General features: G+C 47.5%; 1 long non-coding RNA gene across 2 annotated transcripts in view; it reads left to right on the forward strand.

Moving 5' to 3' along the window:
- LOC124513210 (uncharacterized) overlaps positions 1–25,719 on the forward strand; it is a 139,466-nt gene extending 113,747 nt beyond the window's left edge. The window contains exons 3-5 of one of the 2 annotated variants that reach the window (XR_006962315.1): positions 19,240–19,422; positions 21,310–21,452; positions 23,387–25,719. This is a non-coding gene — a long non-coding RNA (uncharacterized LOC124513210). Of the gene's footprint in view, positions 1–19,239; positions 19,423–21,309; positions 22,250–23,386 lie in introns of those variants that run through there. The other variant, XR_006962314.1, reaches the window with a different exon arrangement.
- The last annotated feature ends 900 nt before the right edge of the window (positions 25,720–26,619 follow it).

Genomic DNA, 26,619 nt, shown 5'->3' on the forward strand with positions numbered 1-26,619 from the left:
CAGGCTCCAGGCTCTGAGCTGTCAACACAGAGCTCGACACGGGGCTCAAACCCACAGTCCGCGAGATCATGACCTGAGCCATAGTTGGACGCTCAACCGACTAAACCAGCCTCATGCCCCAATTCAAAGGGATTTGGATGAAGTCACAGGAAGGGAAAAAGCTAACTTCTGGGGAGAGAGCTTACCTGTTTAAGCTCATTGCACTTATATTATTTCATTGAATCTTCCCAGCAGAACTTTGAGATCTACATTGTCATTCTCATTTTTCAGATGAGAATACTGGGGAGTGATTTAGAAATATCGATGGGTTTGATTTTAAGTAACTGGCATGAGCCACAGCTGGAACTCACACTCAGTTTTTTACCTCATCTCTGCACCTCTTTGCCTGCCCTTTCTCTAGTTTCAGTGATTTGGGGGTGGGGGGCGGGAGCGATGGTTTTTGGTGCTAGCTGGTTCCAAAACTGATATGCCACCAGAATTCTTACTACATGAGGAAAAAAATGTTCATATTTGGCTAACTGCTATTCTATAATGTGTGTGGCTGTAATAATTCTACCTAATATCGTAAAAGTACTTAATAAATAAATGGTAGTGATTGTTAGGGTAATATACAGATGCACATTTAAAAAATACTCAACTTATGCAAATCTATGTTTATTAATGAGATGAATTGGTGGAAGATTTTTAAGAGGAAATTCTATTTTGTTAATAACCCAATTAATTCATGCATTTTTTTTAGCAAAAAAAATGGACACTACCAAAAGGTGTAAAGTCAAAAATGAAGATTTCTTATGGCCATCCCCTCAATACTGCTCTTCAAAGATAACTTGTATAATCAGTCCTAAACTTTTGTCTAAGCGTAGGGTTTGGGACTAGTGTGAGGCAAGGTGTCTAGGGTGGAAAATTGAGGGAGGCGCTCACTCTGAGTTTTGTGCAAGTGCAGGCTCGACACCTCCATGAACCTGGGAGGTGGGGGACGCCTCCTTAAATTTTGCTCTGCAGTTACCTCATGGGGTACACTCTCATCCCAACCCTGCTATGCATTGCATGTATTTATGAAGGTACTTATACAGTTATTTCTAAAAAATGACAGTAACTTCTGTTTTATGGTGGTGTGTTTTTTACTCAACAACGAATCAAAATCCATTTGTGGCAATTCCTACACATCTGTCTCAAACTTTTAGCAGTTATGCAGTGCTCTACACCATGAACGAATCATAGTTAGCCATTTCTCTACTGATGAACATTTAAATTTTAATTTTGCTGTTACGTGTGTCTTTGTCAGTTTGGGCTCCTATAACATAACACCTCAGACTGGATGGTTTAAATAAAACATGTACTTTCTCGAAGTTCTCGAGGCTGAAAGGGCCAGGATCAAGGTGCTGGCAAATTCGGTTCTTGGTGAGGGCTTTCGTGCTGGTGGGTAGACAGCCACCCTCTCCCTGTGTGCTCACATGGCTTTCCTTGGTGGGTGCTCACGAGAGAGCAAGAGCTCCGTGTCTCTTCCTTTTCCTATGAGGGCACTAATACCATCCTCACAACCTCATTTACACCTAATTACCTTCCAATAGTTCCACCTTCAAATACCAGCACATCAGTGGTTAGGGTTTCAACTCATGGGTTTTGGGTTGAATATTTAGTCTATAACACAACGAATGCCATGAATTCGATGACCTAGGGGATAGTGACTGGCAAGTATGTCCAGCTGATAGATTCCTAACGAGTGCAAACACTGGGTAAAGGGGTATTTTACATTTTGAAAGCTATAACCAAAGCACCTTCAAAAGTTTTTCACCAATTTGTATTCCTACCAACACTGCAGAAGGGTACAACGGGAGACACTTTCCATTGGAATTATCTGCAAGAATTCTTTAAATAGCCAGCTTTCTTGGTATGTGTGACCTCCCCACGTGAGGTTTCATGTGCCACTTTCCAGCAGTCAGCTCACTGGTTGGATCTGGACAAGCGTGTGCACTGCCTTCCGGGTCAGTCCTTAACCTTCTGCGGAGCTCAGCTGGGAGGTGCTTGCTCTGGCTTTCCCTCCAGGCCTGGAGTGGGTCTGGGTTGGCAGTAGGGAGCCGGGCGCTCGAAGGCTATACCGTGGGTCAATATTTAACCATTTTTCTCCAACCTCTCCAAAGATTGGTGCAGGATCATGAATCCTATGGGGCATCAGGAGGTGACAGCTGTAGGAACGAGCAACTTCATGGATACAGAGGGCCTTGTTGAATCTCAGTCTTTATATTTTGGAAGCAAATAACTTGATGTGGAATGGAGCTAAGCCATGTTGGCAAAGAGGAAGAATGCTGGGCCTGGTGACCATTTGAAATTCTTGAAATCCCCCTCCTACTTCCTCCTCAGCACCTTCCCCTACAATTCTGGATGTCGATCCCTGTCCATCCACCTTCTAAATCAGGAGCTGGCAAACTTTGGCCCATAGGTCAAATCTGGCTTGCCACCTCCTTTTGTAATAAAGTTTTACTGGAACACAGCCATGATCATTTGCAGATTGATGGCTGCTTTTGCAATTATAGTAGTTTCAATAGATTGTATGGCTCACAAAACTTGAACTATTTATTATCTGCCTTTTACAGACAAAGCGTGCCGACTTATGCTCTAGATGTCTTTTGAGTTTTCCCCTCTTCTTCCCTATTAGTTCATCTCATCTTGCCTAGACCACTGCAGGAGCGAGCAAGTTGGTCACAGTTGCAGTGAGCTTTCTTAGATGCAAACGTAATGGCAACAGGCCCTCACCTGCTTCCACTGGCCCTGGTGCCTGTGGGGTGAGTGATCTACCCTTCAAGGCGCTCAAAGCCTACAGGCTGTTTGCAGCCACCTCTCCTCTCTCATTTACTTGTGTACCCCACAAATACTTAAATCTCAGTTAGCCCATCTGTAGAATGGAGCAGAGAACACCTCCCTGGTATTTTAGTCCTTATGGACTATTGAGTTTCCAAGCTTGCCACTCACGGTCCCACCGCTTTACCCTTTATCCGTACTGAAGACAGAAGAGGTAAATGCTATATGACCTTATGAAACCATTTGTAGGGCTTACAAAAAGAAAAGCACAAGGATTCCGGGGACCCAGCAGGTATGGAGGCTGTAGGGTGGCAACAACCCCCATAGTCCAGGGAGAATTTAAAGGAAGTGAAAACCCAGACCATCCTGTGAATTCCTGAAAGTGCTTGAAGAGGTTGCGGGATCACAGGTAAACAAAGCCTGCCCCTCTGCATGCTGGGCAAAGGACAAAAAAGCCCCGACCTTCACATTTAGGATGTGTGTTCTGTATGCCTAACACTACACCATCGAGTTCCACATACACCAGCTCACAGAAGGAAAACTGCCTCCTTCCTTCCCAAACTTTCCAAGTCAATACATTTTTACTGAGCAGCTATCATGAGCCCTTAAGTAGATATCAAGGGAACAAAAATGAATAGAACTCTAGGGGTCCCCAGCCTAACTGAGGAGGCAGATGTGTATGTAATTTTAGCAATGTGCTCAGTGTTATCAGAGAGATACAATCAGGAATACAGGGGGACCTAACTCTGCCTGGATATGTGGAGAAAAAGGTCAAGAGAGCAATGACTGAGCTGGGTTTTGAAGGATGAATAGAAGTTTGCCAGGTGGATGAGACCAGAAGGGCTTCCAGAGAGAAGGAACAGTTATGCCAAGGTATAGAGGCAAGAATGTCAGGGACCTGTCACCTCACTGGGGAGGAATGGCAAGTGGGGGCCAATCAAGGAGGACCTTGTAGGGCATGCTGTGGACCCTGGCTCTCTCCTAGGAGATGATAGAAATACAGCATAGGGGTTTTTAAGCAGATTTTTTTTTTTTAACGATACAGTATTCTCATGACAGCAATGTAGAGGAAATGGAGCAAGGCACAACCGGAAGTGAGGAAACTATCTAGGACACTATTGCTATCATCTGTGTGGGAAATAATGAGGGGATGAGCTGGGGACTCGAACAAGGGAGGTGAAAAGGGAGCCCAAAGACCGAGAAGCCTTGGTCTTAAAATGTTAAAATATGCACTAACTACCTGCGTTTTGAAGGGCTTGGTTCTTAGCACCCTCATTTGAAGAGACTGCACACACACGATAACAGTAGCATGGCCTGTATCTGGAGAGTGTGTGCCCGCGCATGCACATGCACACACACACACACACACACACTCACACAGAGAAGACAAACAGAATGAAAGTCTCCCAAAAAGGATCAAAGGCGTGTAACAACTATCGTACCAGTCGTATCTACAATAAGTGCCTGAGTTGTACAGGATGGAAGCGGGCAGAGGAGCTAAAGGGGCGGCTGGGGCAGGGGCAAGATGAATGGTGTATTAGCTATCTGTTGCTGGGTAACAAATTAGCCTCAAAGTCAGCAGCATAAAACACATTTATTATCTCACGGCATCTGTGGGCCGGGAATTTGGGAGTGGCTTGGCTGGGTGGTTTTGGCTCCCGCTCCCTCATGAGTTTGCAGCCAGGATGAGGTGGAAGCCTTGATGGGGGCTGGAGATCCTGATGCCGAGATGGTGCGTTCATCTGGCTGGCAAGTCAACGCTGGCTTTTGGCAGAAGGCTTCAGGTCCCTACCGGGAGGACCTCTCCACAGGGCTACTCGAGGGTCTTCGTGTCCTGGTGACTGGCTTCCCCACAGGGAGCGATCTCAGGGGGCAAGGTGCAAGTGGCTATATCTTTCATGGCCTGGCCTCGGCAGTGATTTCCACAGTATCTGTTGGTTATGCACGCCTGCTCAATTCACGTGGGAGGGGATGTGCCCTTGAGACGGTGGCACAAACTGGCCGTGGGCTTACTGGCGGCAGAGTAGTTGCGTCGTGAAAGAAAGGGAATAAGGCTTGGGGACAGAAGCTGATTAACGAGTAATCGCCCTGCCTGCATTCTGAGATGAGCCTTGGTTCCTCATCCACAACACGCGGATCATGATCCAGTCCTAGGGGATAGCAGTGAAGGGCATTTGAGAGAAGGTTTGTAAGATGCTTTGGGAGCTCATAAAGCACTATAGTCTGGCGCTGTGTAAAGTGACTGCATAAACAGAAGCCACCATTGTGAAGTTCTGTGTTGCATCTGGATGGGGATCTACACGGACACGTGAAAGACACTCGCCCTTTATTTCTGTGGCTGCAGAAATCCAATAAATAGCTTGTAGTGACCTTCTGTCTCTATTTCCACATGCCAGGTGTGGCACAATTATAATTTCATTTCGTTCTCTCAACAATGCTGGCAAATGGGATCCCAAAACTGCACTTTTCGAGAGAGGAAGCTGAGACTCATTGGGGTTACCTAGCTTGCCTTGAAAATGGGAGAACAAACCCAGGCCTGCCTCACCCAGGTGGATGGCCCTGAGGCGAGTGAGAGACAGGCTCAGCAGGAGCTGAGCTGGGTCCCTGTCGTCCATATCTGGGACCTGGGATGTCTTCAGCATTGGGATTTGTAGGTTGGTGGCAAGGGGAGGTGAGCAGGGAGCAACGGGCCTCTCCTACCCTGTACGCCCCATAGCCCTCGCCCCCGAGCTGATGAAGGGTCTTCGTGAGTGTGTGTGTGTGTGTGTGTGTGACCAGGCCGGCAGCTGCTGCCCTCCCAAAGCTGGGGATTAGGGTGACGAGGCCCACAGGGCCCTCCGGAGCTGGCTGCGGGCCAGAGCCGCACGGGGGCCGCAGGCTCCTGGGACATCGGCTCCCAGGCCGTTCTCGGAAAAGCATTTGCAGCAAGGCCACTCCAGGTGCCAGGCCAGGCCATCAATCCCTCACTCTTCGGTGCAGCGAGTTTATAAAGTAGCAATTAAATAAGAGCTCTGTAAGTGCTTCTGGGAACTGCCCTGAATGCATTTTCCAAACATAAATAACGGGGACCTCCACTCCGTGCTGAGCGCATGCAGAGCAGAGAGGCAGCGCCGTGAAGAAGGGAGCCCTGTTGTGCCGGGCCGCCGGGCTACGTGCCCCGGGTGCGCACGCGCGCTCCGTGTAGGCGGCAAGTCCATTTGTCTTGCCTGCCTGGGTGGCATGTCAGCCTGCCCGGACAGGTCTGGTGGGGGAACGGTGGCCGTGACTTCACTGGGGAAGGCGGGAGATCACCGGGCCATTGCAGAGACCGCGATGGGGTAGCACAACAAGGAAGACAGTGTCTAAGCATTGAGTACCTACTATATGCCAAGGGCCCACCAATCTCCTATTATTGGGAATTTTGGAGACCTGTCAAGGTGACAAGAGTCTGTAAGGTAGGGAGGCTCAAATGAGAACTCTTCAGCCTCTTACATTTATTAGGCTTTTGTTACATGCCGGGTACTATTCTAACAGTTTTACATGAATGAACTGATTCAAGGCTCCCAACAAATCCGTAAAGTAGGTATTCCTCTCATCCCACCTCGTAGGGGAAAAACCTAGGCACAGAGAAGTTAAGTCTCTTGCCTAGAGTCATCATTCAGGCCCAGGCAGGCTGCCTCCAGAGCCCCTCCTCTCAACCCTTCATCGTGCTGCATCAGAGCATGGGATCTGAACCCTTGGTACCAGGCCCCTCCCTCCCCCCATGCCTTTGCTCATGCCTTTGCTCATGTTGGCCTGTCCTCCCGGATTCTCTTTCCCCTTGTGTCCCCCTAGGTAATTTTAAAATACCAATGCATTTTAAGTCACAGATGAAGGGTTGCTTTTAGGAATACCTCCTGACCATCACCCCCACCCTACCCATCATCAGATGAATCCGGTGCCCTTCCCCTGTGAGTGTCTCCATCAGAACAGATATCACCCTCTTATTCTTCTTGCTTTTTGAGTCTGTACAGGTAGTGATGGGTGGGTGGAGCCACTTTCCAGACAAGGTGGACACTCAGATCATGCCTGATCCTGTGTCCCCCAGAGCTCCAGCCATGTCTATTCCTGCCCAATTGGAGCAGTGTGCAACTAAGAAGACTGGCTGGAACTGGCTCTGGCTCTGCCACAGCCTTGCTGTGTGACCTTGGCCGAGTCACTCTACTTCTCCAGGTCTCAGTTTCTTCATGTATAAAATGGGAACAATTATATCTTCCGCACAGGGTTCTTCTGAGAGTTAAATAGGGTACAGAAAACAAAGGCACCCAACAATGGGTATTTAATAAATGTTAGTCTCCCCCCTTTTTTTCTCCCCTTACCTGTGAAATGGGCTCCCAGGTTGGCAGAGGATGGGGATAATGGGGAAGGCACCACGGACAGCCCTTTACAATGCATGTCTCTGTGTTTGTGATTTTTTCCCCCTCCATTCCACCAGGGTGGGGTCTCCTTGCTTTTCTGCAGAAGACTCTGACCACATGGGGCTCCTCGCCCTCCCTCTCTTGGAGTGATGAAGCAGACTTTGCCACTAACTCTTTGTCACGTGACAACTAAACGTAACATTTCTTGAAAGCTGCCTTCCCAGGGGTCCCTCACCAGAGGATCCCATCATAAAAACCCCATCAAGAATCTGGCCCCTGTTCATTCCTGAGCCGGGAGTCAGTGATTTCCCTGTCTCGGACTCCATCGAAGTTGCCAGTGATTAAGAAACTCATATATTTTCACACTCATTAAAAGAAACATGATGTTCACTTTTCCAAGAAAAGCCATCCTTGTTTGTAGACCCTGTAATATATTGGGAATGCTTCTTAATTGGCTTCTAGGACTCAGTGTCAGAAGTCAGACCCAAGTTTGTTTATTGACACAAGGAAAAAAATAAAACGTCGTATAATTAGTTGAGTGACTGACTCTAAATTCAGTAACTCCCATCGGTATGTGGCCTTGTCAGGGTTTAAGATTCCATTTTGGGTTATGAAAGAGGCCGGGTCCTAGGTAGTCCAGACGCGGCCGCCCTGCATCATAGCTATTGTACAAATGGGCTCAGTGTGCTGTTTGTGTTAAGATGGAAAACTTTTACATGTTTGATTTTTATGCAAGTCAATTAACTTGTTTTTTATAACTGTAAGGGCTTGCTTTGCAAATAAGATTACTTACCACTATAAATTATGGGAACATAGGGGCCTATTCAGACAAAATGTTACACACCCCTAACCCGTGCACCAGGCTGCATGCCGGCCTTCTGCAGGGGGGACAGCAAGGATGACGGGGAGGTGAAGGCGGAGGGAGGGGTTATTTTGGTGCATTCTAAGGGCCCCTTCCAAGAGAGATGCAAAGGGGAGGGGGGCTGGGGGTGGGGACTAGGGAGTGAACCAGAATACTCTTCTCTGTGCTGCCTACCCCCGCCTCAACTCTCCCAGGTTGCACAGAGCTGGCCAAGGCCTCCCCTTGGGATCTTGTTTGAGGTGTATTTTTTTATGTTTGCCTCTTGGTGACAGCACATGCCCCTGCAGTTTGGAGTTTGGGGCAGAGCTAAGTCTGGGCTCTATCCTCCTTGTCCTTTTGGTTCCCTTCCTGCAATGATGGCCCCGTGCCTATCCTGGCATCCTATGAGTGACCCCCTCCCACAATACAAGTGAAAGGGGTGAGGGCAGGGCAGAGGGGAGGGAGGAGCAGGCATTCCCACAGGCTGCTTGCTGCTCAGTGATGGGAAGGGGTGAGGAAGGGTCCAGGCAGGTTTGAGAAGGAAGAGATCCAGTCACCAGTCCCTGGAACTTCCTCCCTGTCTGCATTTCCTTTGTGGAAGGCACTGCAGTTCTACATGAGATGTTCTGGAAAGTGATATCGGGACTCTTGGCTCTTAGGCTCCTTTGTGAGCTTGAATGGGTTCCTTCCAGTTGTGGGTCTCAGGTTATTTCTCATTTGTGACATGGAGGCAGAAACTCCAGCTTGGGATACCTCCTGGGTGTCTGTTGTCACATGTGATTCTTAACAGGAGAGATCCTACCCTTCAGTCCCCGAGGACACCAGGCGATGTCCTGACGCATTTTGGTTGTTACAACCTAGAGTGGGGGTGGTCTCTAAAAGTTAGAGACCAGGGATGCCACTAAACGTCCTGCAAGGCAGCTTTCTGCAACAAAGAGCTGTCTGATTCAAAGTGTCCATAGTGTCGTGTGTGTATATCCCCTGGATAGTGGAATTGCCCCAAGACGCACGTAGGGAAGGGAGACCGTCTGGGGGCTGACCAGTCTTTGGGACAAGATTTAATTTATGAAGAATCAATATAGAGTGTGTAGTCACTGAGGAATACAGGATCAGGTCTTCAGCAGAAACAACAATATAATCACTCGTTCACACATGAATGGCAGGTTGCAGTGGGTTCAGTGTTTGGGGATGTATGTCACACTCTGAGAGCCCCTGGGAAACCTCCGGAGGTAGTTAGGGAAATAGCAATAATTACAGTGACCTTAAAAAGGGTTAGGACTGTCATTATTCCTATACTGCTGATAAAGAAACTGGGGCTTAAAAATATGAAGTTATTTGTCTAATATCACACAGCAAAGGCTCCAAGTCTTGGACACTTCTCACCTACTTGGTGAAGGAATCAGGACGCATATTATCATATTATCATGAAACAATGGATTTGAGGACAAGTCAAATGTCATTGCCAAATGTCATTCATTGTCAGGCATGACTTCACTGCCTTTGCAAATACTTCCCAAAGGGAGGCCTTCCTTCTTAAGATAATTGTGCTACCCTCCACACACCTTGAGTACTTTGTACCCACTCTTATTGGGTCATAGGTCATGGCTTCCATGTCTGTCACCTCTATTGAACTGGGGGCTCTTTGGGAGTAGGGACTATATCTGACTCATCTTGACAGGCCTCTCTGAACTGCAGTTTTCTTTTCCAGAAAATAGAAACAATGCCTTCTACTTCATCAGGTGGATCTCCATTAAATGTCTGCGGAACAGCTACATGAAATAAGAATGCTGACTTCCTCTTTGCCCCTGGCCTCAGTGCCCCACCCTCTCATCCTTCCCCCTGCTTGCTTGATGTCATATTTGGGTGCCAGATGGCAGACAAGGCAAAAGATTTGCGGGGAGTATAAGAAGCATGATTGAACTCTGAGGATTTTATCTTATTTTTTAAAGCATGGTTTATGGAAAACTGAGGATCACTGGTATCCACGGGGAATTGGCCTTTGAGAATCCAACTTGCATAACAAATAGAAACCAGTGGTGAGATCGCCACTTGTAAATACATTTCTGCTCTGGTTCTTTGGATTGCCAAAGAATTAAATGTCCCCAAAGAGATGAAAATTTAGGTGGTCACCTGGCAGAACTGCGAGCTCCTGGTCTCTCTTCTTGCACATGGCCCAGTTGCCCCTGCTGTGCCTCTCATGATATGTGTCCACTGGATGGAGACTTTAGAAACTCATCAGACATCTTGTCCATAATTCTGTCTGAGTAAAATGTCATTATGTAATCTGTTCTATTCTAGATGCTGTGGGGACAGAGCATAAATGATAGAGCTTTGTTTTCCAAATCATGAGTGGTTTTAAGGACATACCACTCCATCCCTTGGTTTGTTCATTTGTTCATTCATTCATTCATTCTACAAATATTTTCTTAGTCTCTTCCATGCATACAGCTGTATGCCCCTGGGCAAATTAACCTCTGTGAGCCTCATTAACAGGAATAATAAAACTCACCTCATAGGGTTAACTGTCCAGTTTCAGGCAGATGATAGGTACTCAGGAAAAGATAGTTATTATTAGAGCCTAAAAAGCTGTGAATCTCACAGTATCAGTCAAGGCATAAAAGATATTTAAATGAATTTATTTGGTAACTTACAAATGAGTTTTAACTGATGCTCCAGTGTGTGTTGAGAACTCTAAACACAGTCCCTGAATAACCCTGGAAGGCTCCCCAAAAAAAGATGAGGCATGAGTCTCAAATAAAAAGCATCCTAGATCTTAGAGCTAGAATGAAGACCTTGAGTGAGGTCTACCCCTTGCCTCCAGTCTGGCACAGCACAATTATTATTTTCTTATTTTTTAGTTGAAGGAACTGAAGTAATGAAATGAAGAGTCTTACGCCCATGAATTAGATACTATTAATATATCTGAGGAGTACTGAGGAAACTGAGGCACAGAGAAGATAACTTCCTCTGGTGACACATCATTAATAGTGGTGGACCTTAAGTGGGACTGCAGGTAGCCTGCCTCCAGAGACTAGGATTGTAACCCCCAGACTCAGTGGGATCATTGGCTATCATGTAAAGAACATTGGATTTAAAGTCAGACCGCCCTGACTTCTAATCTCCTGCACGTGCTATCTTGTGAACCTGGGAAAGCCATTTTACTCCCTGAGCTTTAGTTTCCTTATCTGGGAACTGGAAATGATGATGATATCCACCCTGTAGGACACTCATAGAATGATAAATACCATTTGCATGGTTCCTTAGAGTTTTGCATGGTTCCTTAGAGCAAATTGTACCTTTGGCCATTGTAGACTCTTTATAGTGTATAAGAGCTTTTGCAAACATGACTGTATGGGGTTTGCTCAGAGGCCCAATGAGGTATATAGAAGAGAGATCTTTATCTCTCTTCAACAGATGAGGAAAAGTGTGCCAGAAAGGGAGAGAAGGGTGAAGGGAAGTACTTTGAATTCCCCATTTATTCAACAAATACCAGCTAAGTAGCTGTTCTATTCCAACATTACATTATCTTGAGGGCTATAGGGTTTTTCTTCATTTTTCTGAATGAGGAACTATGGCTCCAAAAAAGTATATGACTTGCACATGGTCATAGATCCAATCATAAGCAGTGTTGGGATATAAACCAAGGTATGTGAGACCCATGGTGGAGTGATTTGCCCCACAGTCACAAGACAGTAAGGGGACCAGCCAAGGAAGCCTTCAACCTTGGTCTTCCAGGAACAGATCCAGTCTTCTGCCACCCCATCATGTGGGTTAAACTTTCAAGTGAGTTGAATTCCAAATTCTAAGCAAGCATTTACTTATATAAAAGGTTAAAACGCCAGAATCCTGCAGGCAGGAAATACCACCTTCTTTGATTAAATGTGGGAAATCTTCCCATTATGGATAAGATTTGCTGTCTACAGGAAACCTTCTCAGACATAAACTGATCCTATCTTCTAGCCAAAGCAGTTTGGAGGTGGCTTAACTAAAGAGATTTAAGAAGCAGACCCACCTACAAGGTAATCAATGGAAAGGGATCTCTGACTTTGGCAAGTGCAGTCTACCAGGGAAGTCTAGGAGAATGATGGGTGTGGTTTTATGATAAGTGCAATCAGAAGGTCTCTATGGATTCTGGAAACGAGAGGGTGACCTGGAGCTAGAGAAAAGGGGTTCAAGTCTGGTTTCTCCACTGTTGGCTGAATCATTCAACTTCTTTGCATCTAACCATCTTCATCTGTAAAATGGGGACTATAATGTCTTTTTTTTTTTTTTTGCTACCACAGGATTGTTTGAGATTCTAAAGACATGATTGATGATTAAACTGTATTGTACAGTATCTCTGATCTTCTTTTCTTAAGGAAAAACCATGGAGAATAGTAAAAAGAATTGGTGAGTAAGAATATTTCTCTGTATCACCAGTACAACCCAGAGGAGAGGAATACAGACTCTGGTGCCTTTGGACGGCCTGGTCATTAGGAAAGTGCAGTGGGTCCTGCTTGTGATGTGTGGTGTGTTTCACCAGGTTCTACATCATGATCACGGTGATGATGTTGGTGATGATGATGATGATGATGATGATGATGATGGCGGTGACATAGTGTGTTGCTGTTTACAGCACACTTCCACATATGGTTCTTATTTTCAATTCACTGAGATGATCATGTATTCTCTTACTTTCTGAGCTTTGTACCATGTTGTTACTGCTGCCTGGCTATTTATCTTTCAATAATAATTTAGATATATCAGATATTCTCAGAGAAATAGTTCCTAGCCCACTCTACTTCCGAGAGCCTTTCTGAGTGTTTTCTCATCCCATAGCTCATGTTGTAATTGCCCGTTATGTGTCTGTATTTTCACATCCTCCTTCCACGAGATTCAGTGTTGGCTCTTGTTCGTCTTTGGACTCCCGGAGCCTAGAACAAGGCTAGGCACGTGGATAATGCTCAATGGATATTGCTGCATGAATGAGTGAATGAATTTGACCTTAATGGCAATTGAATGAGGAAGGTAGGCAAGGCTGGAAGACACCTGAGAAGTGGTCAAAGCCAACTCTCCAACTCAGATGATGGAACCAAAGCCTAAGAGTTAAATAGTCCTGAAGGCATCCTGCCTATTGCTGGCAGAGCCACACTAGACACAGCCCTCTGACTGGTTCAATACTATTCTTTCTGTTTGTTCTAAGCCTGTGGTCTCTAAGCAATTTCAGAATGATGTTAGATATTTAGGTACCTTGGTCTTGGGCTGGGAACACTCCAGATGGTAATCAATATTATGTAATGGAAAACACTGCAGCTACCTTAACGTCTCCCCTCTCTTTACCCTCCATATCCAATCAATCACTGAAACCTGTCACTCCCAAGACATTCTTGCATCAGTTCCTTCCTCTCCATCCCTAATCATTCCATGACAAAAACCCACCCAATCTTGAGCCCAGACATTGCAAAGTTTTACTAATTGATCTCTTCTTCTGATGTATCCTCTATGTGATATACATAACCCTTCAGTGGCTTCCAATGAACCTTTCAAGGGCTCCTAATGGCCTTGAGATAGGGCCTAAATTCCTGAACTTGGATTATAAGGCCCTCCATTGCGTGGCCGCTAACTTCCACCATAGTTGTTATTTTCCCACCATTCCCAGGCTCACGGTCTGTTACAGTAAACCTTGAACGGTACAGAGTTCCCAGTTCACAGCAAGCTATTTCTGATCTCCATGCACGTGGTCATGCCACTCCCCCTACCAGGAATGCCTCTTCTCTTCCCCTCCGCTTCCCCATTTTTGCCTGACTCACTCTTACTCATCCTTTAACTGGTCTCATCCTGGGCTGGACCAAGAGCTCACATAGTAACACTTGCCCACCTCAAGGTCAGAAACCAGTTCTGCTGCATCTGTATAGCTCCAACATAGGTTTAGCAGGTACTTAGCAAATGTATGTTGACTTGGACTTTACTTAGAGTTAAAAGAGGAGTTTTAATATTACTAGCTGTGTGGTCTTGAGTATCATTTTCCTTCTTCTGACTTCAGTAGATATTTATTGTGTAGTACACTATGTGTAGTACTATGTGTAGACATAATTTAAGGTTCAATTTCCTCTATTGTGAAATGGAGGAGGAAGGGGAATTACTTTAAATAATTTTTGAGGTCCCTCGAATTCTAAATGATATAGTTCCCACGTCAATTCCACTGGCATAATATTACACCATTATAATATGGTGTAGTATGTAAATGGCAGGGTCAGTTGCAGCATACTGGGCAAGAAACTTGACATCTGATGAAGAAGTTGTGAACAATTGATTGGTGTTTTTTTTAGAGAATCTTTTTTTTCACCTCAAAAAGTGGCAGTAATAGTAGGGATGTTCTTGGGCTGGTGAGAGGATCAAGTGAGGTGCTGTGTGTGATGTGGTTTGTGGACTCTCATGCTCAGGGTAACTATAGAGGATGGCTATTAGAGACGTGAGGGACTCAGATGAGCTGTGAGGTTCAACATCTGACAGGTGGTACAAGGTATGGATTCTGTGATCCCAGACTTACAGGGACTGGGTTTGAACTTAACATCTAGGGAAACCCACCAGCCTAAAAGGCTGGAAATAGCTAGCTGCCCATCGTTATAGATACCACAGGGGCTGAGGTCCCAAACTAGCCTTACCAGTGCCATGACTGGGAAAGGCTTGCCTGGCACAGCCAGGGGCTTGGGTCCCTTTGCTCTTGTCACCATGCTAGACAGAGGGTTGTCTGTTGGCTTTTAAAGTGGAGGCGTTTTACCCAATTCCCCTTTGCCCCCTCTTTGGGGAGCATGTCCACTGCCTTTTGGGGAAGGCTAGCCTGGTCCTCCGAATGACGGCTTCGAGTTGGATGGACAGCCTTGATCAGCAGGATAGCGGGTTCAGGGAAACAGCCGCTCTGCCACCTCCTCGTTGCTGCTGGGATGTGTTGCCATGGATACCAAATGCAGGGAAGCAAAAGAAGCAGAAGAAAAATAAAAGCCGTAGTATGTGTGTATTTACGTGTTCGTGTGTGGCATGCCAGTGCTCTCCCGTATGTGACAGCCAGAGGAGGAGAGAAAGGTGGTCATTTCTGAGGAGGCCTGGCATTTTAACAGTTAGACTGACATTGTCCAAGGTGGATTAACACCTCCACGGACTGCATTAGGTGGCCCCTTACATGATGCTACATAGTCAGAACAGGCCTGAGAATCTTGGCCCCTGTGTATCCTGTTCTCGTTCCTTACTGTTGGCCCCAATCCCCGTAGGTGACCCAGAATGCATTTCTTAAGTGCTGTATGTAGGGGGCACTGTGCTAGGCTCTTCTATTTCTTTTTCAAGATTTTTTAAAAAGTTTATTTATTTATTTATTCTGAGACAGAGAGAGAGAGAGAGAGAGAGAGAAGAGGGAGGCTGAGTAGGGGAGGGGCAGAGGGAGAGGGAGAGAGAGAGAATCCCAAGCAGGTTCCAAACTGGCAGTGCAGAGCCCAACGTGGGGCCCAAACTCACGAACTGTGAGATCATGACCTGAGCTGAAATCAAGAGTCAGATGCTTAACCAACTGAGCCCCCCAGGTGCCCCCTCCTACATTTCTTACTTGCTTTTATCCTGGCAATAACCCTGCAGGGTAGATAGTGCTACTCCTATTGTACAGATGGGGTGGGGTGGGGGGGCAGTTAAAGAGGTTAAAGGCACAGGTTGTGAAGTCAGAATGCCCGAATGAATCCCAGACCTGCCTTTCCTAGTCGCCACCCCCGTGTCTCAGTGTCCCCATCTGTAAACGGTAGCACCACCTTCTAGCATTGTGAGGGGTCAGCTGAGGCACGTGGAATGCTCAGTGCAGTGTCTGACACATGTTAAGAGCCCCATAAATGATTGCTGCTAGCACAGGTTTTTCCCCAACAGTTGGAAAGGAAGGAGTTTTTAAGATTTCTTTGAATGTTTATTTGTTTTTGAGAGAGAGAGACAGAGAGACGGACAGAGCGCGAGCGGGGATGGGACAGAGAGAGAGACACTCACCGAATGTGAAGCAGGCTCCAGGCTCTAAGCTGTCAACACAGAGCCCGAAGCGGGGCTTGAACCCAAGAACCACGAGATCATGACCTGAGCTGAAGTTGGATGCTTAACTGACTGAGCCACCCAGGCGCCCCGAGGAAGGAGTTTTTAAAGTCTTTGTCCCTACACGGTAGCTGCCGTGGGATAAGGGCTCGACACATGAATGGGAGGATAACATGGCTGGTTTGCTATCGTCAGGGCCCGGGAAGGACTGGAGGGATTGTGGCTAGGGTCTCAGAGGGGGCTGCCACTCCAGGTCTCTCTCACTCCATAACTTGACCTCTTCTTACTCACCATGTTTATCCCACTCAGGTGCTGGTCTGACTTGCCTGGACTGAGATTTTAGGGGTAGGAGAGCCTGTTTCTGAGAGCCAGACTGGACTCTGGCCTGGCAGGGAGGGAGTGGCTGATCTTGTGAACACGGCCCTTTCAGTACCCAGGGGTACTCCCACAGGCCTTGGCAGGGCTTTGGAGACTATAGAAGTGTGTGTCTAACATTGCAGGACAATGGGTCTAATTGGCACCTCTAAAACTGAATGCAAGGGAGCTTAGGTGGCTCAGGTGGTTAAACGTCTGACTCTTGATGTCGACTCAGTTCAAAATCTCACAGTTCATGAGATAGAGCCCCATACAGGGCTCTGTGCTGACGGTGCAGAGTCTGCTTGTGATTCACTCTCTCTCTCTCTCTCTCTCTCTCTCTGCCCCTCCCCCACCCCCACTAGTGCGCTCTCTCTCTCTCTCTCTCAAAATAAATAAATAAATAAACATTAAAAACAATGAAGCTAAATGCTTCCTTCAGGAGCAAAGAAGAAAAGGTAACCATACCGAGTATTTTTAAGAAGTGGTTTTAATCATAGGAGGATGGTAATCTGGCATGTCATAAGCGTCTCCAGAATCTAGTCCCAGCCGCGGGGCTAACCAGCTTTGTGACTTTGGGCAAGTCTCTGCACCCCTCTGGGCTTTTGTATCCCCGCCTCTAATGTGAGAGAGCTGGAATAAATGCCAGTCATGGTGCTCTGATGTCCCTTCCGTACTGGTCTTCTGTGATTTTACCCCCCATTTCTTCTGGTTTAAACAGGCCACAAGTCTTCATTGTCCCAGCCTTCATCAAATCAGTTCCTCACAAGACAGCAGTATCCACAGAAGACCATCCTGGCCGGCTGTTCACAGGGATTTCCTACGAGACTCCCATGATCTTTGGGACTTTCTCTGTTCTTCCTCTTCCTCTGGGTGGGGACAGCCTGAGTGCTCTGTGGAGAAGTACATATTATTAATGACAGTGACTTGTGTTTGCTCAAGGTTTGAGAGCTTACACAGGCATTAATATTATCAGTCACATAGCTGGGATGGGGTAGAGCAAAGAGCCTAGATTCAACTTCAAAGTCTACACTTTTAACAACCCCACATTACCTATGCCTTCAAAAGATGTATATAAGTTGAAGTTGGAATTAACCAACATTTGCTAAACAAACCAAAAAGTTCTGTTTGGATTTGACTTAAAAGGAAAGCAACAGAACCCCTTGTTGTATCCAGTCGCTCAGTTACTTAATTACCACATATTTATGAAATGCTTACCATGCATAAGACACTATTTTGGATAATATGGTTGGAAATTAGAATCAAATACAGTAACTTCCCTCAAAGGACTTTGAAATCCAGAGGTAGCCAGATATGGGTCCATACTAATGAGTGCAGTGTTATAAGTGCTGGGACCGTGGCACTTAGGCAGTATGCAAATTGGAAAGCCCCTGGGTTTTGGGGTTTGAATCCTGGTTCTGAGTCCTTGCTTTGCCACTAAGAGTCTTTGGGTAATTCAGCAAATCTTTCTGAACCTATTATGTAGTCATTGTCGTCGTCATCGTAATATCACATAGGATTAAGTTGGAGTTTACATGATACAATGCACATAAAGGACCCAGGACAGTGCCTGTCACATATGGAAAGTTAGCATCTATTATTGGTTATTATTATTAATCATCAGCACCGTGGGAGGACAAAGTACAGCTTGATCAGTTCTACCCTGGCCAAGGAAGTACCATGTGAGCGGTGCCCTGAAGTATGAGTAGGCCTTCCCTAGGTGGAATCCTGTTTTGGGGTGATGGGGTAGGTGGGGGGCAGGGGACATTTCAGGTAGAGCAAATGGTGTAAGCAAAAGGCCCAGCAGGTTTAGGTATGTTTAGCCATGAGTAAGTTGTGTGGCTGGTTGGTGGGGGAAGGCGGGTGGAGCCGAAAATGGTGGCAAATTACAGTGGAAGGCAAGTTGGGGTCATAGATTGTAAAGAACCTTGGGCGCCATGCTAAGGAAGTTAACCATGGTTCTACAGCGAAGGGGAGACACCGGAAGTGTGTAAGAAGTAGGGAAGACATCTGGCCCAAGACAAAGATCTGGGTGCTGGCCATACAGGTGTAATACATCCCACAGTGAGAATCCCTGAGTATGCCCTCAGGCAGAGGACACAGACGGAGAGGAGGCAAGCTGACCAGAACCCTGGGGAGCATCAATGTCTAAACATCCAGCCAGACAGAGGAATCACACAGGGCATGTCCTCCAGGAATCCCAGGGGTCTGGGGCCACAGTGTGGGAAGTAGGAAGACAGCAGAGGAGGCCTGGGCTCTTGGGAAACCTGCCTTGGAATGTGGCATTTGGGGGCAGTTGTCCAACCTCGGGGGTGGCAGGCACTTGTGTCCCACGGGTTTAGTTACCAGCTGCCCCATACTCCTATCAGAATTTCTCCACTAGTCTTTATCGTTAACCTGAGATTTGACACTGACTGGGTCATTCACCCTCTCTGGGCCATAGAATGTTTTCCATGTTCCATGGTGGTGGTCATGATGCCTTTTAAAGCTCTTCATTGCCCGGTGGTGGATGCCTTTTAAAGCTCTTGTTGCTGATGTTGCCCATTGACTTGGAAGCCTTGGCCCTACCTGAGTGTGCTCGTCTCTCTCATAGGTCTCTGCCCCTGAAGTGAGGTGAGAAAGACGCCAGTGAAGACTGTTTCTGGGAGATAGTCACCTCTAGGTGATTCCTGATTGAGTGCCAATAACTAGGATTGAGGAATTTCTGGAATTAGAACAAATTAGAGCTAATGTACCTGGGATGGATTCCTGCCTCTGTTTATGTAAAACAAACTCCCTGCCTTCCTCAATTCCTTCCATCCTGATTTAACTTTTTTTTTTTTTTCCTCTCAGCTTTGCCTTTGGTCATTGGTTTTCCCACTTTTGTCCATTCTTTGGCCTATAACTTAAACAACAATGACAGCAAAACCCAGATGTCAACTGGAATGAAATACAAAGCTGTTTCACGGGTGGAGAAAAAGAAGAATCCACTGGATTCTTTCCCCTGCCGTAGATCGTGCATGGATGAGGACCTGAGTAAGTAGCTGGTCTGCCATTGGGTAATAGGACATCTGGCTTTCATCCTGACTCCAGGGGTACAGCACAGGCCTCGGAATTGGGAAGAGGGAAAGAAACCATGGTAAGCTGGACTCCTACACCCCACCAGGAGCTAAACCAATGTGTTCCCACCAGGACCACATTGGAACATCTCAACAGGCTGGTAAGGTAGATACCATTATATCCATTTTAAGTGTGTGGAAACTCAATCTCGGGGATGCCACAGCTAATAGCCATGTAACCAGGGTTCAGACTCACTCTGGTCCAAGGTAGCTATTCCCCACCCCCACCTGCCACCCCTAAATATCAACTTCTTTGACCAGTAGAAAAGCTTTTGCCTCCAGGGCAAGCTATTCTTCAAGCCTCAGTTTCCTTATCTTTAAAATGATAATCAAAACGCTGGCTCTGAGCTCTTGCGTGGGTTTGAAAGAGATAATGAATGTGAAAGTGGTTTTTAAACTGTAAAGCATTAAGGCATGAGTTAGTCATTGTTTAATTTTATTATTCCCTGGGCAGGAAAGATGGAGTTTTAACGGTTCAGCAGATAAGGTAATCTCTCCCATTTTTAAGGATTTCAGATGTGGAGAAAGGTGGATCTTCTACCCACCCCTGGAGCGTCCTTTTAGAATTTTCTCTATGGAATTACTCAAAGCTATCTGGCCTCTGATGGGAACGTTTGTCTAGGTGGTAGATTCCCTTTTACTGGGAGATTCCTTGATTTGCTAAAAGAATTTATCTGCAACTCAGCCACCTCTCCCTGACTACTCCAGCAGACGGGGACCTTCTGGAGTCAGTAAACTGGGAGTCACTCTAATCCCCAGAATGATAGAGTCACTGCAGGGTCATGTGAATAGCCCTGGCTCTGTATCCACCTTCGGGGACATTCTTAAAGTTTCCCTGAATCACTATTTAACAAGAGCTGGACTCTGTATTTCAACATCCTCAGAGCCCCAGATAGAACCTGGCTTATACTGGGAATATGATCAATTGATATTTCTTCAGTGTGTCCGTCATCCAGTCTTTTTTATATGGGGGTGTCTATATGTGTCCTGACCTGCACCTCTGCCCAGGGATACCTTGGTGAGCAAAATGGAGGGAGGTGACAGCCCAGTGGAAGAGAAAGAGGACACAAATATCTGAGGATTATAAATATCAATTGCAAACTGATACAGCCTCTGAATAAAAAGTCCCGAGAGCCGGAGAGCATGGACCAGAGGGGACTTCCTGCTGTCCCTACGAATGAGATCTGAAGCCTGGGTGTGCTGGTTGCAGAAGAGGCATCCCAGCCTGCAGGACAGCATGTGCAAAGGCCCTAGAGCAGGGGGTGGGGAGGGGGAGCTTGGTGCATGAGAGAACCTGAGCTAGACTGTGTGGCTTGAACTCAGAGGCAGGCGCAGAGGGGCCTCAGTCTGGTAAGGATTCTGGCCTTTATCCTCAGAGCCATGGGAAGCCATTGAGAAGTTTTATGCAGGGGAGTGACAAGACCACATGTGTGTCTTAAGGTCACTTGGGCTGCAGCGTGGAGAATGGATTGGAGCTGGGGCGAGCATGGAATCAGGGAGACTGGTTGGGATTATGAACTCCGGGAGCACGAAACCCCTCTGCTTCTCCCGACAGCCCGGCAGAGAGCTAGTGCTGTTTGAATCTTGGCTCTCCCACCAACTAGCCGTGCGCTCTTGGGCGAGTCACTTAGGCTTCCTGTTTTCACAATTTCCACATCTGTAAAATGGGGAAGAGCGATTTCCCTCTCTGGACTAACTTGGTCCCCTTAATTGCATAAATTAGACGCCAGTCAGGAGCCCTTTGCAACGGGGGCTGGGAGGAGGCTGCCAAAACCAGTGACTGCGAGCCCTTTTCTCTTGGCAGGTGCAGGCCAGCACTGACTTCCTTGTTCTTACTGGATACACTCACTGAGCAGCCTGCAGATGTGCGGTTGGCTCCTGAGCTCAACCCTGACCATAGAGAAATAGCACCAGCCACCCCTGCCTCCGCCATCTGGAATGAGCTCCGTGAGTGTCCATCTTTGCTTCGATTTCTGTGAGCTCCAGTTTTCCTACCTGTAAGACAAGCCTGTGTACATGTATCGCTCCAGTCAATATTTGTTCAGTGCTGCTATGGCTCAGGCACTGGGTTAGTTTCTGGGAACGTAAGACTGACCTATTTCCTGCCCTTGGGAGTCTTCATATCTCATTGCATGAAAAATTACGTGCACGAAAGTGCTTTTAAAATCCTAACACTGCTTATACTTACAACAACTGCAAAAGGGTGGTTGAATAGAAATCTGGAAATGCTGTTTTTGATGGAGGTTCTGTTCCAAAGTAACCAGCACGGAGACAAGTCGGTTGGCTTTGATGAGCCTTAGTTGCTGCAGTCAAATGAAGGAATGAAGAACTTTACGGCCATCTGTTTTTAAATGTTGTCATTCTATCACCCTTCCTGCAAAATCTGGGTCCTCTTCCCAAAAGCCGTGGATGGTTTCCTTTGGGACTTCCTTTCTTATTGCAAAGAATCACACTTTGCTTTTTACTTTCAGTCCCCTTCTCATATCTAAGCCAAGGCTCCCAACTGTAAATGTTACAGCGGTTCTGGTGGGTGGTAGAATGAGTGAAGCAGGCAATAAGGAGAGGTAAGGACTGTGGCAAAACAAAGGAGGCCAGTTCCATTTAAAGAACACTGCTGCTTTCCTGCTCCACACGCTAGTGCCTTACATAAAAAGGCAGCCTGGATCTAACTTCTGTTTTCCTTTAAAATTTTTTAATGTTTATTTATTTTTGAGAGAGAGAGAGTGAGAGAGAGCAAGTGCAAGTCGGGGAGGGACAGAGAGAGAGAGAGAGGGAGACACAGAATCGGAAGCAGGCTCCAGGCTCTGAGCTGTCAGCACAGAGCCTGACGCGGGGTTCAAACCCACAAGCCATGAGATCGTGACCTGAGCCCAAGTCAGACACTTAACTGACTGAGCCACCCAGGTGCCCCTGTTTTCCTTTAATATGCCTCTCAGTTTGGTCCTTTTGTCTCCCTTCACCCTCTCTGGCCCTCCAGCCTGCTGTCTTACCTTTCTAATCTTTTTTTTTTTTACACACCCCGAATCCCGAGCAAGCGTCCCACCTCATCCCCTCTCTAAGAACCTGCAGCAGTTCCCTGTGGACCCTGAACCCCATTCACTTCCTTTTACCTAGTATTTACTGAACACACGTATCATGGCAAGCATTGTGCTGTATGCTGTGGAGACTTTAAAAAAAGAGTTACGAATTCTCACAAGCCTACGACAGAGGTTAACCTTGGTGTTTCAGACCTTAGAATCTGATGAGAACAACACACTCTTCCCAGAAAGAACACATGCAAACACATTTGACGTACATGCTGCAGAGCCAACCTTGACGCTCCTCTGCTAAGCAGGGCAGGTCAAGAGTCCCCTGCCTGGAGAAAGTCCGATGCCTAGGTCTCAGTGTGACAGAGGGGCACAGAGAAAGGAATGCTTCACTCCAGATAGAGGAAGCCTTTACGGAGCAGAGCTGATGCCACTTTGAAATCACACGGGCCTGTGTTTGAATCCAAATGCTTCCCTTTTCCAGATGGTGTCCCTGGGCGAGGCACTCAGCTTCTCTGAGCCTCATTCTCTTGGCCTGTGGAATGGCCGTGATGCTCGTTTCACAGGGAGAGTGAAATGAGATGATGAACATGAAGCACCGGGCTGGTGGTATCACTCAAGGCCTGCTCGTGCCTTCCTCTGCCCCTTGGTCTCTCTTGGGTTTCCCTGCATGCCTTTCTTCATAGCATCTCCAAATACAAGTTCCCCAAGACCCTTCTGGTCTGCTGGGGAGAATCGTACTGTTCCCTAACCTCAGAGAGCCCTCCCTCTTTGGCTGTCTCCCTACCCTCCACCCATCCACCCATGGATTCATTCATTCAACTCAGGAACTGAACTCTTCCCCCGGCTCCTCAGATTCCTCCCTCTTCTGGATGAGCCTGGAACCTCTCTGTACCTGTCTGAGGGTGGCGGCAAAGGAAGAAGCTCTTTCATCTGAGCATCCACAGGCCTGAAACATAAGGGGGCCTTCGAGCCGTCCGCCAGCCCCCACATCCAATCAGTCACCAAGTCCTCTCCGGTCTTTCGGCAAATGCTTTTTGTGTTCATTGGCACTGACACTCCTCAGGTATCCACACTTAATGATTGTCTCTGGTTCACAGCAAGGTCCTCCTTAACCAGCCTTCCAGCAGCCACTATCCCATTTCTAACCCGTCCTAAACACCGGCACCAGACTTGAATGGGAGATGACTCTCCCTCCCCACTTTTGTGTCCTGAGCAGACAGTACAGAATGTAGTTTGTGGGAGATTAAAGATGGCCCCTGATTCCTTGCTGCTTGCTCCCATTGAGAGGTCTACTTCCCTTTCTCTTCAATCTGGGCTCCTGGCAGAGACTTGGTAACCAATAGACTGTGGTGGAAACAATGTTGCATGATTTCTGAGACAATGTCTTGAGAAGCCTGGCAGCTTCCATCCAGTTCTCTTGGAGAACTTTTTCTCTCAGAGCTACCATGAGCTACCCTGTAGGGAGCCCCACTATTCTGAAGCCGTCGGGCTGTGAGAAAACCCAAGCCACATGGAGTAGCCACTTGAGGGGGCTCTAGTCAACAGGTCGGCTGAACTCCCGTAATGGCTAGGAGGCATTTGAGAAGTGGATTTCTAGCGCTCGGCTGACACCGCAAGTATCAGAGATGATGAACTGCCCAGCTGAGCCCTCTCCAAATTCCTGACACACAGAATCATGAGCCAAATAAAATTGTTGTTCTAAGATTCTTAGTTTTGGAGTGGCTTGTCATGAACCAAGAGATAAGCAGACCAGTGATCAAAAACGGTTGAATGAACGAAGAATTCATCGGCAGTAGTGCTCTAATGGTGTCGCTGCCCTAGTGAAGAGCTCTCAGTGGCTCCCTATAGCCCGGAAAAGAATGTTTAGTGCCCTCAGTTGGCATTTACGCTCCTTCATAATTTGGCGTCAGCCTGCTTTTCAGATACTTTTCCAACATCATGTCTTTACTTATCTCTACTGCTTTCTCCATCCGGATGTCCTTTCTGCCCACATTCCCACCTCAGGATGTTGACATTTAACTTGTCCTTTGAGACTTTAGTCAGGTGCCTTCTCTGGCTGCCCAGTCCAGCAGTGAGCCCTCCTCTTTCCATCTCTACTTTGTTTGATGTTTTCCTAATTCTTTTCCTTCATTGACCCTGTTCTTTATTTCTCACCTCCTCCTCCTCGTGTGTGTGTGTGTGTGTGTGTGCGCACGCGTGTGGAGGGTGAGCACATAAGGAGGCATACAAACGTGTTGTGCGGCCTACCAGGCATGAATCCCTACAGAACCTGAGATGGGACTTGCTAGCACATAATCTGGCACCTTGTGTCTCCCAAGCGCTTGAAGGGAGGAAGGGTGTTTAGAAGCAGAGGCTTTGGGGTCAGCTCAGATTTTGGATCATAATTGTGCCACTTACTGTGTGGCTTTGGGCGAGATGCATAAACTCTCTGAGCTCAGTCTCCTTATTTAGAAACTAGAGACCTCATGAGAACGTGTGTATAGGCCCAGCTCTCGCGCTTGGCTCATCACAGACCGTTAATAACTGTTCGCTGAGTAGACACAGCAGAACAGTCGATCATCTTCTGGAAGCTCAAGTGTTATCGTGTCAATGTTGGAAAGAACTCTCCCGCATCACAAATATATACATTTTAAAACAATTAAAAGAATTTTGAAAGGAACACAGAACAAGAGCAGAGTGAAAAGGCACAATGGAGACCGCGTGGCCAGCCCCAACTATATTAATCTGTGTGATCGGCCTGGCTCTGCTGGGGCCTCAGTCTTCTCATCTGTGAACTGAGCGGTGGGTACTGGAATCTAAGCTCCCCTCCAGTGCTGACATTCCAAGAGCATTAAAGGAAAAGGATGAATCACCCCTTCAAAATACCAATACGGGCTGGGCCCTCCCCCTGCTGTCCCCATCCAGCACAGCTAAGAGCTCGTAATACACAGCCGGCTTCCTGCTGCAGCTGCCACGAAACTTCAACCCCCTTTCCCAGGGGTCTCAGAAGCAAGACTGATAATGGACCCCTGGCCTTCTCCATCTCAACAGGGAACCAGATCCAGTTCCCAGACTCTGGGGGCCAGAGGGCCCTCCCCTGAGGGTGCTGGCTTTCCGTGGACATTTGGCTTTCAGTATACATGTGCATGAAGTGTGGGGAGTGTTGGGAGGGCGGAAGGAAGGAATAAAGGAAAGAGTTGAAAATAGAGGGTTGATGATTGATTTCCTGCGATCCTGGCGGGAGGGCTGGAGTGGTGGTAGCCTTGCCCTTCTCTTCCAGGATGTCGAGAAAGTGGATGTGTCTGTATCTGTAATAGTTCTAATTCTCCATCCTGGGGAGGCATGGTTCCCTCCCCCACCCCCACCCCCACCCCCAGCAGCTGCATGAATTTGTAAGCACAGGCTGTCAAAGCCACGGAAGACACCAAGATCAATTTTCCTCCTTACAGGAGATAGACACTAGGTGACCGCAGAGGACAGTTTTCTTGCCTCTCTGCCCAGAGCTCTCTACTCCTTTCCGCGTTGCTGCTATTATTAGTATTATCAACATTAATAATAATGGAGACGTAACCGGCTGTGCATTAGTCACAATGTTCCAGGGGCCAGCACCTCCTTCCTTCTCTTCTGGGACTGCCTGGATCCTGCTGGGTCCTCTTCTCCGCGTCCGGAGCGGCTTGGGGCCTGCCCTTTGGTCTGTGTGCGCGGTGGTCTGTCTACTGCCCGTCACGTCTGCAGCAGCCCGGGTCCTCCTAGCTCACACCGACTCCGGCTCTGAAAGCCGAGAAGCTCGCCGGCTGCGAGCGGGTTTTCCAAGTGGGCAGGGGTGGGGAGGAGGGGCGCGGGCGGGCGGGCGGAGGGAGGAGGGGGCGTCGCGGAGGGGAAGACCTCGCATTGTAATCCAATGACATTGCCAACGTGGGGGTGGGGGCGCTGGCCTCGGCGCGCTCTCCGAGTTTTGGCTGCCCGCCCAGCTGGGAATAACTCTCTTCGCATAATTCGCGTGTTTACCAGGCATGAAAATTCTTGCTTTCGGCTCTGCCCCCCCCCCCCGCCCCGTAAGCCCCCTCCCCTTCCCCCTCCCCACCACCTCCGCCCCTCGCGAGTGA

Source organism: Lynx rufus, unplaced genomic scaffold (assembly GCF_022079265.1).
Source record: "Lynx rufus isolate CCGP_SWC_20201006 ecotype Redwood Valley unplaced genomic scaffold, mLynRuf1.p SCAF_18, whole genome shotgun sequence".
Taxonomy (NCBI): Eukaryota; Metazoa; Chordata; class Mammalia; order Carnivora; family Felidae; genus Lynx; species Lynx rufus.